This window comes from Camellia sinensis, chromosome 5 (assembly GCF_055761805.1).
Source record: "Camellia sinensis isolate YWXY chromosome 5, ASM5576180v1, whole genome shotgun sequence".
NCBI lineage: Eukaryota > Viridiplantae > Streptophyta > Magnoliopsida > Ericales > Theaceae > Camellia > Camellia sinensis.
The window spans coordinates 21303748-21322755 of NC_138965.1; the positions used below are offsets into that span (position 1 = coordinate 21303748).

At 36.8% G+C, this 19008-nt stretch overlaps 1 long non-coding RNA gene across 1 annotated transcript; it reads left to right on the forward strand.

Moving 5' to 3' along the window:
* Positions 1 to 12420: 12420 nt before the first annotated feature.
* LOC114272917 (uncharacterized) lies at positions 12421 to 12660 on the forward strand. Its single transcript, XR_003632878.2, has 2 exons — positions 12421 to 12479; positions 12559 to 12660. It is a non-coding gene; the product is annotated as an uncharacterized LOC114272917 (long non-coding RNA).
* The last annotated feature ends 6348 nt before the right edge of the window (positions 12661 to 19008 follow it).

Below are 19008 nucleotides of genomic sequence, written 5' to 3' on the forward strand. Positions count from 1 at the left end.
GTCTCTGGAAATGTATATATATATATATATGTATATATCAGTAGATCTATGTATTGGAGAGAAGTGAATTACAGAGTTGGGAAGACAAAAGCAGACAAGATCTTGATCACAGTTGACCGTTTCAAATCTGGGACCAATTTGAAGGCTTCCCTGTGTTTGAGTTTGTGTTTGATTTCTTTTATTTTTTTTATTAGTCCTGTCGAAGAAAAAAAACTTCTCAATCTCATCTCTATTCTAATTCATACCCCCAAAAAAAAATTTTTTAATAAATAAATAAATTTTGACAATAATGCGGTAATATGATTATTATAAATAAATTTGTTTTTTTATATTATTTTATTTTAAAATAAGAAATTCACAATAAATTTTTCTATTTGTATAGTATTAGTCTTTTACAAAAATATTTACAATATTGAATTATAGGGAAAATTTTGAAATTATGTATTTGCAAAAATTTTGAAATTTTGAAATTATGTATTTTGAAAAAAATATTAGGACAAATATTTAAGATAATTTAATATTTATAATTTATAATTTTATTACTTATATTTTTATTTAAATATAATTTTAATATATTTGTTATGTCACGGTTCGATTTGCTCACTGGTTCGATTTTTAAAACATTAATGTTAGAAACTTTGTAACATTTACTTCTATTTTCTTTTAAGATAATCAATTAATATTTTTAATTTTATTTTTCTATCACATGAACCATTGGGCAACATCTAAAAAAACACCTATTTTAGGATAATTCATTTTTTCGAGCCGAATCTAACAAATATATTTGTTTTAAAAATTCAAAATAAGCAACAAATATTTACTATTTTTTTTGTTAATTTTTATCTTTATTGAATTGTTTTTGAAATTTTAGAAAAAAATGATAATTTTTCGATTTGTTTTGTCGAATGAAAAAAAAAAATTAAAAAAAATGTCACGTTTTTACCTTTGGCGACCAAAATTTTGGTAGCCAAAAGTTTGTTTTTGGAAATAATTAGTTTCGGCGACTAATTGGATTTTGGTCGCCAAATAATGCAGTTTCACCGACTATGTTTTTGGTAGCCAAACGTGCCACGAAATTGTGGAGGGAATATTACTTTTTCATAATATATATTAGCGACGAAAATATTTTTTGGTCGGTAATAAATATTTTTTCCTTCTATTTTCATTGCAAAAGTATTCCAGTTCCCTCCCTCTCGCACTCCCGCCTCTATCACTGCTCTGTCTCCATCGCAAGAGTTGCTGTATCATCCCCCGAACTCCCTCCCAGGTATCTCCCTCTCTCTCTCTGTATCTCCCTCTCCATTTCTTAAACATCTCACAAGGCCTTTCGGTTTCCCTTTTTCTCTCTCTCTCTCTCTGTTTACACACACACACACACGAATCATATATTCACAACCTTGATTCCATATATACTCGATTATATACACAAATCATATGTACACTCACGCCTCTGCCCTCTTCTGTACAGGAATAGTCTCCATCGCCCGAACTCCCCCGAACTGGATCATCCCCCGAACTCCCTCCCAGGTATGTTTGAATTTCGTATCTGTCTCTCCCTCTCTCTGTATCTCCCTCTCGATTTCCCTCAGTTTCTATCTGTCTCTGTTTACACACAAACACATACATACAAATATATATATATATATATATGTCAAAACACACAGAATATGAAGTACGAAATGCCCTCAATTAGGGCATTGTTATTGAAATGTGATTCAAATTAAAAATTAAGGCAATGCTTGGGGTGAATCAAGCCATTTGCTACATAAACTAGGCCAAAGTCTTGTAGTAGTAGTACATATAAAAGAGGAATTTTTATGGTTTTGAGTAAATTTACTAGCGGCTCGTTGCTTTTGGATGCCTTGGTAAGAATGTTGAGGTACTTAATATATATCTACTGTTCTTCTTCATAGTTGCATTTCCAATGTATGAATTTGATGTAATATGTGGAGGTTGAGAATCTTGAGATATGAATGATTTTAAAATCTACAAATTAATAAGTATTCACACTTGAGGTAGGATATTTTGTGTCTTGGAAGTACCTGCAAAGAGATGCAGTCATCATAGTTTTGGTAAAACAAGGACAGGGATTAGATTGTCTTTGTAGATTCTTCGGCTGATGTTGTGTTCTTGAATGAACATATAGTAGTAGCTTGGTACCCATGGATCATGACTTTAGATCCGTTGGCCTAGTTGTGTATGGTCTTTTTTTTTAAACATTTGGTGTCACTAAGCATTTTAAGTTGAAATATGATTGTAGAATATAATAATATTGTAAGTGAACATTCAGGGAATTGACTAACCAAAAGATTTTCTTCAGATTAAATGGATTTTATTTTCTATGTACTTGTGATCAGCTACATTCATCCTTTGTCCTTGACCTTATTTTTTTTTGGGGGGGGTTTTAAATCATGGGTTACATTTCTTAGTTTTCCCTCTGGTGCATTTAAGACTGGGTGCAATTATTGATCTTTTTGCTTATGAGAAATATATCTTCCTTGACGTTCTCTAAAGTCTTTCGGAGATGCATTCATATTTTATTAATCATCTCATGTATTGCCAGTTGTCGCATCTCTTTCGCAATGCTATGGAATTTTTTCCATAAAAAATCATTATGTTCTTGCTAATCAGAATATTTAATTCAGTTTATTGGAAATTTATTTTTGGTAATCTGAATGGGGTGATTTAAATCAGGTTCTGAATGGTTTCTATCAGAACAAGATCTAGTTTGTTTGATAATAAACTTTTTTTTTCCCTTTCATTTGTGAATGAACTCTTTTCACTTGTTATTATAATTTATATGGACGGTTGCATCAAATTGGCATCTTTTAACATATGACCCATCACGTCTTCATTCTAGTATTACCTATTTCAATATTTCCCAACACTTAACTACTTCAAATTGAAGGAAGAAAAAAAAAACGGAAGGGGAAAAACAGTGCACCTCTACTATGCTTGGGGTGAATCAAGCCATTTGCTACACTTAACTGTTTTCGTAAGTTTATTATTTTCGTAAGCATTACCTTTTCAAAAGGAATTTTTATGGTTTTGAGCTAGATATACAATTAAATTATACATATGGATAGCATTGCCTAGCGTAAATGTTTACTTCTGTGCTATAAATAAGCATGGTAGTTTGTGGATGGATAGCATTGCCTTGTCTTGAATGGATAGCATTGACTTGTTAAATTCTTGGAAACTACTTGGCAAACATGATAATTACATGTGAGTAATATTTAAACATCATTACATTAAAAAAGTACAAGGAGGCTGCTCTTGGTATGGGAACTGAGGAGAATATAACCTCGATGCTTCCATTTTAGAAGTATCGGAAATTTATGATGCTTGCATCATGGCGGCATATTGCTCATGTTGCCTCCTTAGTAATTTAAGTCCATATTTCCAAAGAAGGAGAAAGCTCGTTTATGCCCAAAGCTTAGGTTAGAAATGTGTGAATATGCATTTGCGGACATGCACAGTTGCCATGTATGATTTTTTGTTTTGTGATTTTATAGTAAATAGGATGAATGTTCTTTTCTCTTTTATTGGTGTTTCTGTCTTTACTTTTTTTTTTAATAAATAACATGTCATGCACACACACTGTGAAGAGCATGAAATGGTTCTCATTATTTTGATATATCATTCTATTATTGACCATATGGCTTCACTAGTACTAGTGCTCTACTAGTTATGCTATCTAGTGGTCCAAAATTATGGGTCATTTCTTAAATTAACTTGTTTTTAGAACAAATCGTGTCATAAAGTTCCACCCTAAAAGAGATTTATGTGACAAGCCAAACAGTGAATGAAAAATAACCTAATCTATCTCAACTTGAAATGCGTGCTCTCATGGCTTCCTCGGTTAATCTTTGTGTGAGTTGTAGGTAACAAAATGGACAAGAGTTGGATGACGATAAATAATCGGTTGACAAGTAAAGAGTATCAACAAGGGGTGAAGTCATTCCTTGATTTTGCTACGGCAAATTTAGGCGTAGAGGATGAAATTAGGTGTCCGTGTGTCGATTGCATTAATGGCACAAAATATAGCAGACAAGTTGTGTGGATGCACTTGATCCGAAGAGGCATGGCATCTTCGTATCTAACTTGGGTGCATCACGGGGAACATGTTCCGTGTCTCGTCCTAGTGCATCAAATGACCAATGTAGAGGTAGTGGCGAATGTATGACAGATATCGATGATCCGCCCATGGATGAATTGCCTATTATGTTGGAAGAAATTTATGTGAATGGTCTTATGGATGATCATACCGACGAGGAACCTAATGGTTTGGAGAGGGAGGATTTGCATAAGTTCACTAGGTTATTCGAAGATGCACAACGCAAAGTTCACCCGACATGTGAAAAGTTTTCTGTGTTATCATTCGTCATTAAGATGCTTCATGTGAAGGTGTACAACAAATGGAGCAACAAGTCATTCGATATGGTTATGCAGGTATTCAAGGACATTCTACCAGAATGTGATCCAACAGTTCCATGGACACTCTATGATGCTGAGAAGTTCTTACGTGACTTGGGTTTGGGATATGAAACAATTCATTCGTGCAAGAATGATTGTGCACTATTTTGGAAGGAGAGTGCTAATTTGGAGAAATGCCCTACATGTGACGCGTGTAGATACAAGTTGAACGATGATGGTGGTAAAAAGATTCCACAGAAGGTATTGCGGTACTTTCCTTTGACACTGAGGTTGAAAAGACTGTATATGTCCAAAAAAACAGCCGCAGATATGAGATGGCACAATGAGAAGCGTGTGGATGATGACATATTAAGGCACCCGGCCGATGGTGAAGCATGGAAGGACTTTGATAAGCAACATCCGACGTTTTCTGATGATTCTCAAAATGTAAGGCTAGGGCTGGCAACAGATGGTTTCAATCCATTTGGGAATATAAGCACATCATATAGCATGTGGCCCGTAATCTTAATGCCTTACAATCTCCCACCGTGGAAGTGCATGAAAGAGCCATATTGCATGATGTCATTGCTTATTCCCGGACGATCGGCACCTGGAAGAGACATTGATGTTTACTTGCAACCACTAATAGAAGAATTGAAGAATTTGTGGGAGCATGGTGTGCAAACATATGATGCATCGAACGGGCAAATTTTTAGAATGCATGCGGCGGTAATGTGGACCATAAATGACTTCCCTGCGTACGGTAACATGTCAGGGTGGAGTACAAAGGGTTACTTGGCTTGCCCTAATTGTAACAATAATGCATCGTCTCAAGGATTACGAAGTAAAATAAGGTATATGGGTGCTCGTCGCCACTTGCCTGAGAACCACACTTGGCGAACAAGTAAGCTCTTCAATGGTCAAACGGAGCATAGGTCCAAACCTTTGGAGTTATCGGGGGACCAAATACTAGAGCAAATTGATTCTGGGACTTACAAGTCGTATGGAAAGCACCCACAAAATCGAAAACGACAAAGGAATGAACATCAAAATTTGAATTGGAGCAAGAGAAGCATTATGTTTGACTTGCCCTATTGGAAGACGTTGAAGCTTCGACACAACCTTGATGTCACGCATATTGAGAAGAACATATGTGACAATGTCGTTGGGACACTTTTGAGCGTAGATGGAAAGAACAAGGACACAGACAAAGCACGCTTAGATTTGGAGGACATGAAAATACGTAAAGAGTTACATTTGAAGAGGCGTTCTAATGGGTCCTTTGAGGAGCCTCCCGCATTGTACACATTGTCGGTGAAAGAGAGAGAAGGCTTTTGTGATTTCTTGAAATCATTGAAGTACCCTGATGGCTATGCAGCAAATATCTCCAATTGCGTGACCGCTCAAGCTGGAAAATTATCTGGCCTCAAAAGTCATGACAGTCATGTCCTTATACAACGACTTCTTCCAATTGGGATGTGTGGCTACCTTAATAAGGAAATTTGAACGACACTTTTTGAGATGGGAAATTTCTTCAAACAATTGTGTTCAAAGACATTGAAGCGTTCAGATTTGCATAAATTGGATGAACAAATCGTACTCATACTTTGTAAGCTTGAGATGATTTTCCCGCCGGCTTTTTTCGATGTCATGGTCCACTTGGCAATTCACTTGCCTCGAGAGGCTATGCTTGGAGGCCCAGTGCAATATCGATGGATGTACCCAATTGAGAGGTATTAACTCAGCCCTCGTATTACTGTCAAATTTAAGTTAATGCTTTACTGCTGATATAAATATTGCAGTATAACATTGACATCGGCTTGCAAAATTAGGTTGCTTGGCCGTCTAAAAGGGTTTGTGGCCAACAAAGCTCATCCTGAAGGTTCTATTGCCGAGGCTTACATTTCCAAAGAATGTATAACATTTTGTTCAATGTATTTGGATGGAGTTGAAACATTGTTTAACTGCCCAGAAAGGAATTATGACATAGGTGACCGTGGCCTAAGGTTGGCGGTATTCACTCAAACTGTACGTCCCTTTGGTCTAATGACAAGGGCGTCCGATGTGTCCGTAGCTGAACGCGAGTTGGCTCATTGGTTTGTCATACACAATAGCACAGAAGTGGATAAACACGTAGAGTATGAATCCTTCAAACGTATTTATAATGTTTTTGTTGTAAATTGATTAGTCTTTATCTTAGTAAATAGTTTTTGAATCACATTTCTTGTAACTAGGGAGCACAAGAACTTGTTACACCAAAGAGACGGTGCGTTCAACATCGAAAACAGACATCGGAAAGAATTTCCTAAATGGTTCAAAGATCATGTAAGCTAGTATTCTCATATCCTACCATAGATTGTACATTACGTAAATGTCACGCATGCTAGTAACGTGACACATGTTCTTCATGTAGATGAATGAATTGCGGAGCCAAGATTCCCCCGAAGCAACTGATGATATGTGGTCATTAGCCAATGGTCCTAGTGGCTTAGTGAACACATATTCAGGATGTATTTGTAATGGTGTCCGTTATCATACTATCGACCGTGACAACCGTCGGAAAAGTCAGAATAGTGGATTAGTCGTGGAAGGGGAGCATGAAGGGCAATTGATACACTTCTATGGACACTTGTGCAGAGTGTGGGAACTGAACTATTTGTTCACACGTCAGATTGTATTGTTCCAATGTGAATGGTTTAACAGCGGTAGTAGTAGAACTATGCGTGTAGAGCCACATTTCACAACAGTTGATGTAACAAGTCGATGGTACAAAGATGACTCATTTGTATTACCAAGTCAAGTTGAACAAGTATTCTATGTTAATGACACCAAATTAGGTACCAGTTGGAGAGTCGTTGAAAAGTTTCAACATCGAGGAATTTGGGATGTGCCGGAGATGGATGTCGTACAACCTGATGATGTGTTCCAACAAGAAGAAACCACCGAGGTCGTACCTACTATGGCTATTGATGATGATGTGGCTTTGCGTCGAGATGATATTGAATCTGAAATTTTTCCCATGGAAGTTTTGCAATCTGTCAGAGGGGTAGAAGCCAAGGGTGTTACAGATGATGCCTTCATCTGTGATGATGAAGATGGATACAGATGTTGATACAGATTATAGTGATTTTGATACAGACGAAGAATATGACCTACAAAGTGATTTTGATACAGATGTTGATGTAGAATCTTGATGTATATCATGCTTTAGTTCATGCCATAATTTGAGCAATGTGAATGTTCAATTGGTGCACAAATGCAAAGGAAACTCAAAATAATGAAGGGGGATCTATCTTCGTAAATGTCAATAAACTCAGAAATGAATGTGTGTTTAAGGCAGCTAATCCAAACTGAAATGGGTGAAGTTTTGCTGTGGGTGTACCCACTCAGTGCAGAAGTGCAGGCCCTGGGCTCATGTTTTTCTTCTCTGCCATTCTATGTTTTTTTTCTCTGGTTTATCTCTGCCTTGGCTTTGCTGATCTTCCCTGGAAGGGTTGTTGTCCAGAATGAAGTGGGAGGTATTTTTGGTGTATCTTTGGTAGTGAAGTTTATGGTGTAGCTTTGGTATCTATCTGCTGCATACTGTGTCAAGTAGAATGTTTTCTGAGGAGGCCTGGAGTACATTCTCTGGAGCTGCTGTCAAATGGTTGGCCTACTGTAAATGTGGTGTTTTGTTGGGCTGCTGTCAAATGGAAGGGTGCTGGTCTGCATCTGGTTTGGCTGCAGCTATGCTGGTCAGATTGTGAGTTGAGCCCAGTTAAACCTGCATTCATTGAAGATCTGAATGATTGGTGTATTTAATGGTCAGCATTGCAGTTTGTGCAATGGGTTACTATGGGGTGTGCTGGTGGAATGTAACTGAATGGTGCCTTTTGGTGGAATGCATCTGATATAGGAAGCTCTGAGCTGGTCTACATTTGTTTGGCTACAGCTATGCTGGTATGGCTGGTATGGCTGTAAAGCTGGTTTTGTCTGGTTGCTGCTCTGTTTTGCAATGGGTTTTTGTTGTGATGCTACTGTGGATGTTGTTGGGTTCAAGTTTGGGGCTGCCTCTGCTATGTTTATGCTTTGTTGTTGGTATTTTATGGTTTTGTAGATAGAGATTAGAATAAGAGTTAACCATGAATAAATGAAGGAAGGGTTAGTTTGAATTCAATTGTAATATGTATGTGTACAGAGTTTGAACAGATTTTGAATAGTCTGGCTTTGATCACTTTAGGGCCAGCTACTGAATCCTCTTTTGCCAGTTTGATATGCCTGGGATTATAAGTTTGATAAAATCATAGGCCATCATACTTGTCAAAAATAAGAAAGAATGAAAAATCACAGACTATATATCTTACATGACAACTTGTATATTTTTGTCAGAATTTACTATTGTTCTTGTCGGATAGTCTAGTTTAACGGACACCTGTCATTTTTTAAAATTTATTTCTTGTCGTTTTTGCATTATTGAAGTCATTGTTGTTGGTTTTCTTGAGTATTGTTTCTTTACCATTTTAGAAGATTTTTTGCTATTGAGAGAGCATGGACATTGACTTTAAAGAAGCAAAAGAAGAGCATTTGCTATCGTGATTAGACCTTATCCTAGAAATTGATAGTTACTTTGTCCTTCAATTTTTTGGGTTTATTTTTTTTTTCCTTTGGTGTGTCCAGCAAATATGTTTAACTGAAGAGAGTTAGGAATTTCTCCATTGAACATGAAACTGAAGTACTGTGTTTATACTGGAAACTATGCACCTATGAAGCACGAACACCTATCCGGAGGTTGTGTGTAGGTGTTCGACACGCTGGAAAGAGTTGGACACATTGCGGACATGTTGGAACACGATGAGGACACGCTAAGAACACATTGAGTACTATTTTTTTCATAAAAAATTAAAAATTAGAATACTATTATCAGGTTATGTCAAAATTAGAATTAGAATACTATTAAAAATTAGAATCATCAGGTTATGTAACAGCCTTAGGTAACAGTCTCAGCACTTCTTACAGCAGTGAGTCACTGACCCAACCATTGTGCAGATGAGCAGGCAATTTTGACTTGGAAGATCAAAATGGATTCAATCCTGCAGAATCAGAGGACGGATTCCAGTATGGGCCATTTTTGGTAATGATTTTAGATTGGTCTGTCAAAATGGGCTTACAATCCTTCATGATCCCCCTTCTGGGGTCCATCCTTTAATTCAACAGGATTTAAGTGGGATTGTGACCTACTGTGTCATGTCTCTCTAAGGCTTCACCCTCACATGTACCAATAATACTAAGAATCAAAGGACGGATTCCAGTATGGGCCATTTTTGGTAATGATTTTAGATTGGTCTGTCAAAATGGTCTTACAATCCTTCATGACTCCCCCTTCTGGGGTCCATCCTTTTATTCAGCAGGATTTAAGTGGGATTGTGACCTACTGTGTCATGTCTCTCCAAGGCTTCACCCTCCCATGTACTAATAATACTAAGAAGAAGAAGAAGAAGAAGAAGACAAGTTACCTTCCCTTAATATCAAACTTCAACAACACTGTACACCATCAGAAAGGTGTACATAAACATATTTGGTTGGAGCGTAACAGGCGTGTATTCCAAGGGGTGTCTCAGTCAATTTCTTGGCTGGAGAGGTGGCTACTTATGGTGTTATATAATTGGGTTACGGGATTGGTTGATCAAGATGTTTTAGCTTATGTTGATTTCATAGAGGATTTGCTAGTTTAGCATTGTTTCTTTGGGGGTTTGAAATTTGTATTCTTTGCATCATCTTGATGCTTTTCTAATAATTTACTTATTTATAAAAAAAAATAATAATAAAACATGAATACAAGACAAAGCAAGGCCTTACCTAAGGTGTGAGCTTCTCTCGTCCAATCCTCACCCTAATTAAGTTGATAAAAAATAAACAAATGAAACTCAAATTCATAAAATAAAAGAGTGTATAAATAAATAAATAAAATACAAAATGCATAGAGTCATAAAGCACTGCTTCATTTATGTACCTACATAATATATATAAATATAATTTCATCTATATATCACAACAAGAAGCATCCTACAATAAGCTTAGCATTTTCAATATTAGAACACATCAATGGACTTCTCGTAAATTTTAATTATTAAACAAAACTTGATACCTAAACATTTAAAACATTGAAGCCTTGGATTAAAATCATTTAATTGCACTCAAAGAGATATATATATATATATATATACTGTAAAACCAAGCAGCAAGCATATAAATTTACCAAAGCTTGCACCTCAACCAGATAAAAAAGATAATCATGTCATCATTCCTAAAGCACAGTGCTTAAACCAGAGACTGTTACCTAAGGCTGTTACATAACCTCATAAAAATAAAAATAGCATGTCTCCAGCATGGGTGAGGAAAATAACACCGAAGTTCTATTATTTTCTTTCTTTAATGAGACAATGTAGTATCTACAAGCTATAGCATTACAAAGTTTTGTTGGGTTGGTAAGGAGTTGGTAATTACTTTTGTAGTCTTGTTTTTGTTGCATCATCTTGATGCTCCTTCAATAAAATTATTTATTTATAAAAAAAAAATATTCTGGATAATCTGCATTTGCTCTAGTATGATGGTTTTTACTTTGTAATTATTTGCAGGATATACAACCTATTGGGGCTTTAGCAGGGCTTGCCATTGCAATACTTTTTACATGGAGACTATTGAGATCAACTAGTGCGGCTCAAAGAAGACAGCCTAAACGGCAAGCTACTACTCCTAGTAGTTCTGGTGTAGTCAGTACTCATTCAAATGCAAATTTGACATTTTTCGGAGACTTGTCTTCAGAAGATTCAAGAGCACAAAATGTTATTGATGAGTTCTTCCAGCCCATAAAGGCAACTACATATTTTTCTATCTGTTTTTGGATTATACGTTGCTTCATACTAATTTGATTTATAATTAATTTTTTTGTTGCTGCCTGCAGCCAACTTTAGGACAAATAGTTAGACAGAAGCTGAGTGAAGGAAGGAAGGAAATTTGTTTAGTTTTTCTTGTATTTTTCTTATTTAATAGAGGTCGCTCGTTTATAGATGATGATGTTTTATACTTCTATTGCCTGTCATTTTTTGATAGAACTGGTTCCTGTTGTGAGTGGAAGTTTTATCCTTTTCTCATCAATTTGAGCATGTTTCTTTTTTAAGAAATTAGATGATTTTAATTTTCTTGGCTAGTGCATGCTCCTGACAGATTTTGCAAGTCAAACTTTTAATCATAGAACTCAATTATTCTAAATTGATTATTTTCCAATAATGTTAGAATTTTGCTGGACATTTTTGGTTCACCTATGGGGTCTTTGAAATGATCTTTCTTGCCACGTAGAATTTGGGAAGCTCAGCAGAATGAAGAATAGGTCTTCTGATACCACATGGGAATCATTTTAATCTTTTCCATGATTTGTTATTTGGCATTATTTATTTTACTTTAATCTTTGGTTCTATCTTTTTTAATCTTTGATTTTTCTCATGATTTCCTTTTTGATATACTTGACCCTCTCTTGACTTATGCATTTCATTACTTTGCATCTTTAACTAGGCACGTTAATTTTTCTGTAGAAAATATTAAGTACACCCTTTTTCCTTGTCCACTAATACCTCACTATGAGATTGTCGTAGTTTTTGTAATTTAATTTACCCCCTTGGCTTGGATCTTTTAAAGTTTGATGGATAATTTTGTGGTCATCCTCACGTCTTGAAGTTGTTTGATTTGTGTTTGGGTATTTTATTTTACGAGTAGTGTACCCAGTACTAAATTTAATGCATTTTCAACCTCCTTGAGGACAACAATAATAGAGCCTCTGCCACCGCCACCAACAATAATAATAACAACAAAAAATACTAATGGTGCTGTAATTATTGAAGATACACTGATAATGTACAATCTATGCATGGATTTGGTCTGAGTTGCATTTTAGGAACTTGGAAGATAGAATATCCTTCGCATCTTTTAACCCAATTTATGATTCTAATGCTTTCATTCTTGTTCCTTTCCAGGTAACATGCCGGTTACTTGGTGTGGTTCTTGAGGAAACTAGTCCAGAGGAGCTTCAGGTGGTGACATTCTCTGTCAATTAAATTTTGTGCCTGAATTAGAAAATGATTGACATTGTGGTTACCTTGCTCTGAGCAGAAACAAGCGACTGTGAGATCGTCTGTGCTGGAAGTACTGCTGGAGATTACAAAATTCTGTGATCTTTATCTCATGGAAAGAGTTCTGGATGTTGAAAGTGAAGTGAGTGTAAACCTTTCTGCTTATTTTTTTTTTATTTACAATTAATCAATAGTATAATTTGTTTTCTTCTGCATGCTCAGTGTGTAAAATTTTGTTAGGCTGGCTTCATAGGTACTCATTGGCACATTAAAGTTTTCTTATTTATTTACTTTGTGTTGGGGAAGTGATTATGAGATGAAATGCTTAAAACTGATGGATCAACAAAATCTGTTCAAACTAACCCTTCCTTTAGGCACGGGTATCCCAACTTCAAGAGGATAGAAGAGTTAACCATGAATAAATGAGTTTAGTTTCAAATGATATTGAGCTGAAATTTAACCGGAGTTTGAGGCTCGACAAAGGAGTTCTTGTGCTGCTAGTGCTAAATAGATGTTTTGAGTGGTTGCTTAATTTGTTTTAGTTTACTGTTAAATTATGTTCATTTAGTTCAGGTTGCAGTACAGACAATGATGCATGGTGTCTTTGTGGCATCTTGTAAGTTGAAATAAATTACACATTGTTAGGTTTTACAGAATTCCACATTAGGCATATGTTACCTAGGGCCGTAGAATGAATCAAGTTATTCTAGTTCAATTTCATGTTTAAGTTTGTTAAAAATTATTTGACATCAGTTCAGTAGGTGTTAATCAGACCACTGAGCAAACTATAATTCATGCCTGAAAAATAATCAGACCATTTAGTTTATAATCATTCCATGCTTATTGGTCAATTACATATTTCTTTTGCTTGTGGACAGATAAAGGTGTGGGACGCACAAGCAAACTACCAGTTAATTAATGTGACACAAAACAAATCCAGAACAAAAAACAGATCCAAAATCAAAACATTCCACAAATAGCAGCAGGCAACAAAACATCAAAAGTCAACAAATAGCAGCAGAAAATACTCATCAACAGCAGCAAACATATCTGCTTAAACAGATCAGCAAACAGTTCAAGGTCGGTTAACTTATTCCTTCTCTCCCGTTTTTATATAAGACTTAGATGCCCTGATGTGATCCATTCCTTATTCTTCTAGCTTGAAAGTGCAATAATCAAGCATTATTTGGGTGTACTCTTTTTCTGTGATGAAGTTTTATTTATTTTTATTGTTTTTGTGTAATTTAGTTCATGTATATCATGCTAAATCATGTAATTAAGCATGTGTTAGTTGAGTTAGTTCATGCCTTCTAAATTATTTTTGTCTAATTTATTTTAAAGCAGGCATATCATGGCATATTGGAAAATGGAAAATGGTGTTACTTGTGTTATTGTATAGTTCATGTATTATTTTTGTCTGCAATAATCAAGCATTATTTTTGTCTAGTTCATGTATATAGTGTTACTTGTGTTATTGCAGATTGGAAAATGGTTCTTGGCTTAAAGACTGGTCGGCTTCGGAAGAAGACACTCACGCAGCCAGAAACAGACTTGCCAGCTGCTATTCCTTTAGGATCACCCATTGCTCCGTCTCCTGTTCTACCCGTCCGATCAAATGTGGGACCATCTCATCATGTCACTAGCCAATCAATGGTTGATTCTGATGAGACACAAGCCCCATCCGAAACGTAGCCGAGTGGCATAGGTAAGATTAAAGTGTATAAAATTTGTCAATTAGCACATGCCATTGCCATTGTTTTTTTGTAGCCAATTTTTAGCCAATTTTTAGCCAATTTTCATGATGTTATGTTGTTAACAGGGACTTCGAAGCCCCTACGTGTACGCGGACCGACACTTGGCAAAGGCATACAAAAAATAATTAGAGCCAAAAAAGGGGAAAAATGTTATGTTCACATCGATCGTGGGTTAAATGTAATGACTGGCAAGTATGCCACTCCAGCAACTAACGAGTTAGGAATTCAAATTAGAACCTTGTGCCCTTTGAAAGATATGAAGTCATGGCTGGATCTTGATGAGACTACAAAAGCTGCCGTCATCCAAGGAGTTCTTGTAACTAATATTACTTGTCCAAAATATGTAATTGTATTATGTGAGTAATAAGAAAGACTAATATTTAATGATTACTATTTCAATTTGTTTTGCATGTAGGACAAGTTTCAAATTGGAGACGATTTCCACAATGACTTACAAGCACAGGAGATTGTGAATAAGAAGGCCTATGGGTTGCACAAAGATTGGAGGTACACCTTGAAGCAAGAGTTCGAATTGTTAGAGGGACTTCCACGTGATGAGATATATGGTCATCCGCCCGTAGGGGTGAGTTTAGATAATTGGAAGCATTTGATCGATGTGGCATGGCAAGATGCATCTCACTAGGTAAAATAATAGACTAGATAGAGTACATACATCTATGTGAAAATGTGATATGCCTTAATATTTACCAAAAAATTGTTTATCTGCTTGACTTATTTTTAGAAACGGTCAAAAGCTGGCAAGAGTAATAGGAGTCAATTGCCGTACAATCATACCAATGGGTCTCGCTCATTTCCTATCGCAATGGCTGCTATGGTGAGTTCGATTTTTTTTAAACTTGAATCCATTATATGTTGTTTGGATATGAAAAATGTTATGTTCTGATACATATATATATATATATATACATGTTAAACTCTGTTAGTAAACATCTACTGTCTGCAAAAAAATCTGTCTGCAAAAAATTTGTTAATGATACCCTTGCCACATGTTTGTATTCTAAATCTGTCTACACATCATTATGTTTTTCATTCGAAATCTGTCTCGCAAAATCTGAACTATACTGCCCTAAATCTAAACTATACTTTGTTTTTCACTTAAGATTATTAGTCTTGTAGCTCTATTTGTTTTAGATTTAAGTTAATACATTCACAAAAAACAGATATTCCTGTACATACACATGTTATAATACACATAATCTGAAGTGATTATAAGTGGCTATGTGCGAAAACCTGTTGGACATAATATGTTTGAGAAATTCTGAACAAATGTGTTGTCAAAAATCTGTGGGAAAATATAAATCTGTTAATGATAATCTCTTTGAATTCGAACTAGAATACTGCTGCCTCTATTTCCAAATCAGGCTGCAAATCTGTCTGAAAATCTGGCAGCAAATCTATCTAAAAATCTGTCTTCAAATCTGTCCAACAATTTGTTTAAAAATCTATTGCATCAAATTTGTCTATTTGGTGCATGTAGACGTCCCCGAACGCCCCGGGAGGAACGAGTCCCCCGTTCCGTTCGATATTGGGCTCACTACAGCTCAGGACTCTCGAATTTGTCACGGTTCTAAATCTGAACCAGAGAGTCCAAATCCGGCAAATCGTTTTGAGAAAACAGATTTTTTGAAAGAAGTGCCAAACATGGACTGCTTTGCCAGATACAGAGTCGCCACCTAAATATTTTATTTTGGGAAATTTAGGAAACCCTGACTCGTTGCCTAAGGCCACGTGTCTGTCATCACCAAAGTTGCCTCGGCTCGGGAACTTGGGTACGATTGGGGAAGGTCACTTCGTGAGCACCCCCGCTCGCCCGATCAAAGATCGGCCTCTAGTAACCATGATATCGAGTTTTGAAAACATTGTGTGTTCTTATTCCGGTTATTAGCCTAGATTTACTATGTGATGCGCACAACATACAAATATAGACTGGGTCGCCTGAATTGGAACAAAACATTTCATGTTTGTTTTTGAAAGATGGTTTGCTACTTGCAAGTAGGCTTAAATGCAGATTTTGCCACCCTCGGGTGGGCTTAGAAAAGATGGTTTTGCCACTATCTAGTGGGCTTAAAACTCACAATCAATGATTTGTTCCAATCCAAACAACCCAACCTTCACCCACAGGCATTCAAGCAGTTATATCACATAAGCAAATAACCTCATGGTAAGCATGCTATTCATGGCAGTCACTCACACGCATGCAAGGATGCTAAAGCATAAAACTTACTGAGTACTCCAAGCTAAAACAGAAACTAATTAGAAATCCATGCATGATCCTAATTATACAGAAATGCCTAATGCAACACATGCAAAATGCAACTATAGCAGGCTCGGCTATTCTAAACATGGCATATGAGATGCAACAGCTAACAAGTATTCAACTTTGAAATTGAAATACAAATGCAGTTAGTATGATGCGCCGAGCCCGGTGCATGCAAAACAGATGAATGATGCAAACATGCTGTCATACTGTATGCTAATTGAAACATGCCCTAATCTAACCATTATAAGCTGGTAAAATAAAAGGGAGAAAGACGTGGGGTTGGAAGACATACAACACACACACGCACACTTATTACAACATTGCCCTCGCGCAGAGGGTCCGAATAAATAATATACAGTCCCAAATAATTACAGTCCAAATAATTACAAAAATCCTAATTAATTTACAAATTAACTAAGAAAATAATAAACTGGCATGCAAGCCAGGGACTGCCTCGATTCTGATGAATGATGTATGTTTGGGCTGCCTTGCGCGGAAATCCACTGGGATGCCCCAATTAGCCTCTGTTTTGCAATTATTCTTGGAAAGCGCGCCAAGCTTTGAAAGACTGCTGATTCTTGATTTGCTGCAACAGAGAGCAAGAGAGAGGCACAGCAATGTATTTTCACAGATGTATGCATGCCTCGATCCTCGTGCCACCAATAACGCATCTCGATGCATGATGGCCGAGGAGTTGAATTGTGCAACACAATATAGAATGAATACACATAAAAGCTCAACTAAAACCTAACTCCATCATGGATAATCCGGAGTGTCGGCGACTGGGGAATTGAGACACGTTCTGTCACTCGGAGTAGGAAACGTACCTCGTTTCCCGTGCTCGGGCTAACTCCTATCCCAAGCACAATGCAATATGCATGATATGCATGAAATGCAACTAAGATACAACCTAACATGAACAATGCTATGAAATGGCATACACGATGCATGAGATAACATGGCATACACAATGCGCTAACATATAACCTAGCATACGCAATGCTATGAAATGAAATGGCATACACAATGCATAATGGACTTACACAAACACGAGTGGACCTCAGCCACACTCGCATAAGAGGCCATTAGATGAAAATGAGACACTCGAAATGTGTGCACACATGCACGCAAACCGAGGACCGACCCTAGGGCACCGAATGCCACTCTAACAAAACAAGGCAAGGCATGGAATATGGCATACTAGCATGAAAATTTCAGGGCTAAAATATGACCCAAAACAGCCCCGAATCATGAAAACCTGGCACCCGATGCAAGGAATGGTCCTGAAATGCAAGATTAAGCACATGAAATGACTTGTAGCTACATCAAGCATGCATTATTTGTACATGAAGTATGAAGACAGATTCAAGGCAGCCCAAAAAGAATCATGTTTACAGTTTTAAGAAAGGCCAAACAGCGAACACAAATAGGTCTAAACCGGTACGCAAAAATGGCCCTAAATGTGAGATAAAGAAGCAAGTCACAACTGCTGGCCCCAAACTGGAGAGAGTCCTTCAACAATGTTGAAGAGGGACCCAAAAAATGGCATTTTACAGTTTATGACCGAGCCAAAAACAGTACACAAGCATGCTCAAAATACTATGCAAAACAAGGCCAAAAAGAGAGCTATAACACAAAGTACAAAAAGGATACCTCAAACAGTAAAAGACCCTTAATGAAACATGAAGAGTGGGTCAAAATAAGGCTGTTTTAAGTTTGTACCAGAGCCCAAAAATAGAAGCACAAGAGGCTAATAAATCATGCAAAAATGGAGCCAAAAAAGGGATATAAAGGCAAGTGGAAGATAGAAGCCTCAAACAGTGATGAACCCTTCAAAAACATTGAATAAGGGCTCAAAATAAGCCGCTTTATAGTTTATGACATGCCTCAAAACAATTTATACATAGGCCAAAAATACTACACAAGAAAATGGCATACAAGGGAGGCAATGAAGCAAGTGCAACAAGGCGGCCTCAAACAGTGAGAGGCCCTGAAACAAACATGAAAAATAGCTCAAAATAATCCTAGTTCCAGTTAGGGTCGGATCCCAAAACAGAAAGAAAGTGTGACTAATGTATTGAACAAAATAAAGCACAAAAAAAGAAAATAGGGACTCACCCTTGAAGACCAATCTTTGACAGCTCCTTGGCTTGAGTTTGGTGGCTCCTTGGCTCTGAAAAACAACCTCAAGCTACTGGAATGGAGGATGGAAGGGTGGGGCTATGGGTTGGTGAAGAAATGAGTGTAGGATTTGAGGGTTTGAAGCTTGGAAATATAGAGAGAGAGAGATTGAATGCAAGAGGCTTGGGGGAAATTTTTGTAACCCTAAGAACAGAGCTGGAACTGCTATTATATAGACAAAAGAGGGGGGAAAAAGGGGGGAAAAATGGAGGGTGTATCTGCACTGTACTTGATGCAAGGATTCTGGCCGGCCAGTTATTGAGATTGAAGGTGG